Source organism: Pundamilia nyererei, unplaced genomic scaffold (genome assembly GCF_000239375.1).
Source record: "Pundamilia nyererei isolate P.nyererei 1_Seehausen unplaced genomic scaffold, PunNye1.0 scaffold00210, whole genome shotgun sequence".
Lineage (NCBI taxonomy): Eukaryota > Metazoa > Chordata > Actinopteri > Cichliformes > Cichlidae > Pundamilia > Pundamilia nyererei.
This window is the reverse complement of record NW_005187611.1, coordinates 146,714-148,878: the sequence shown is the minus strand read 5'-3', so window position 1 is coordinate 148,878 and position 2,165 is coordinate 146,714. Positions and strand designations below refer to the sequence as shown.

General features: G+C 35.6%; 1 protein-coding gene across 2 annotated transcripts in view; it reads right to left on the bottom strand.

Moving 5' to 3' along the window:
• The window catches only part of LOC102193430 (uncharacterized), a 40,106-nt gene that overhangs the window by 18,818 nt on the left and 19,123 nt on the right, over positions 1-2,165 (bottom strand). The window lies entirely within an intron of this gene.

Here is a 2,165-nt window from a genome sequence, read left to right as displayed (position 1 = left end):
TGTGATCATAAAACAGTTAATGAGAGCAGCTAAACAGATTCCACCCACAGAAATAAACACAAAGCGGACCTGACGCATCACACGCATCTGTGAGATGTCGGCTTCTCACCCAACGCCACGTACACAGACAGGCCATTGGGGCTGAAAGCCGACATCTCACAGCTTCTCAAGCTGCCGGTTTTGTCACTCTCTGACCAAAAGACACTGAACCAGCAGCAAAAGAAGATCAGAACTGCACTTCATGTTTGATAAATATTGTCATTAATTCCTTCTTACTTTGGCTGTTTTGCTTCCACCACAACAATATATTCACACTTCCTGCTCAGCTCCCCCCCCTCTCTCAGCGTATTTTAAGAACAGTTTCCAGTCTAAAAATCTCTGGTTTTTGCATTATTTGTCCTCTTATTATGCACAAGTCATGTACAGCGCTGTCGGCCACTATTCCCCCCAAAAATGATCTCTGACAAGAAAGGTTCATTTCTGCTGTTCAGTACGCAGAAATTTAAACGTTTTTAAATTATGCCGAATTGCAAAACGCTTATCTGTGTCTCTAATAAAACCTCTGTAACTTTGCTCTGCTTCACTTCAGCAGCATCAGGTAATGTTCATGTGTTATAATGACCAACTACTACTGTAATTTTGGAGATGTTATCTCCTTATACAGTATAGTTACAGTAGAGTTATAGTGGGATGCAAATAATATCAAGCAGATCCTCTCGCAATTTGTTACCCCGGACAAACAGTATCCGACGGTTGTTTATGTTTTCAAGCCCATTCTGCACAGAGAGGTTTTTTTTGAAAAATGTATTGATAACAATGTTGAATATTATTACACAGTAAAAAATAACAAAAAAAACAATTACACATTGAATAATTACACCATAAAGATGGTTTGTTTTTTTATTCAAAAGAGATAAAAGTTTATTGTATTGTAACCTGTAATTTATTTTAGTTTACTTTTATTTGTTTAATTGTTTACAAAAAGTTAAATAAACAGCAATGGAGTTTGAAAACAAAAAAATGGGTGTGTGTGGTTGGAGGATATGTTTGTTCTGGAGGGCACGAATATTTTCTTATAAAACAAAGGGGGACCTAGCAAAAAAAGTTTGGGAACCACTGCTGTCAGACTTCACAACAAAGACTTATTGCACCTGTGTGGGTTTGTGTGTGTTTGATCAGCTGCAAAAGTCTTTGTTGTGAAGTCTGAAGACTAAGTGCAATACTCTTTTTCTGACAAAGTTGTATCTTTACTCAGTTGCATATAACATTTGTATTCTACTTTATCCTACTGTATATTTTATTTTATTCTATTCTGTACAGTTATGTACAGAATATTATTCTTATTGTTCTAACAGTGTTCTCTAATTTTTGCTATATAACTTTGCACTGTCCGCTTTCAGCTGTGACAAAACAAATTTCCCACGTGTGGGACTAATAAAGGCAATCTTATCTTATCTTATCTTATCTTATCTTATCTTATCTTATCTTATCTTATCTTATCTTATCTTATCTTATCTTATCTTATCTTATCTTATAACAACAGAGTAGTAAGTGGTGCTGTTGTGGAACAATCCTAAATGTACAGAGAAGTTTTAATTGGTCAGATATGATTTAAATCATGTCAGAACCATGTCTTTGATTCTGACTTCATGTTCCAGATGAGATAAAAGGATCTTTTGGTGAAGTGTCAAGCAGCAGGTCTAGAAGCTGTAAAACTGCAGGGACTACAAAAATCAGCAGTGATGATTTTCAGCATGATGCAACAATATTTCTTTATCAACCTTTATCAACAAAAGGAAAACTGACAATGAAAACTATCAGTTTAACCCTGCCTGCAGGCCTGACCTGAGAACCATTGAAGTCAAATATTGACTGATCACATCTTTATCTGCCATCAAGACCTCCTGCAGTGACACTCTGACGTCCTTTACAGCACTACATTTATTTGATGACTTCACTTTTTTATAAGTTCAGATTAATTTTCTGTTAAACTTTAACTCTAGTTTGATGTCAATACCATTTTGGGTTTTTTTGGGGGTGGGGGGGGGTGAGGGGGGTTGTTCTTTTTAAATTTACAAATAATTTAAAAATTTTTATGAAAATTGTGTATTTCTACACTGTGGCTGTTTCTTCTTATAGTGCAGGAATAAATCAGACTGCTTCTC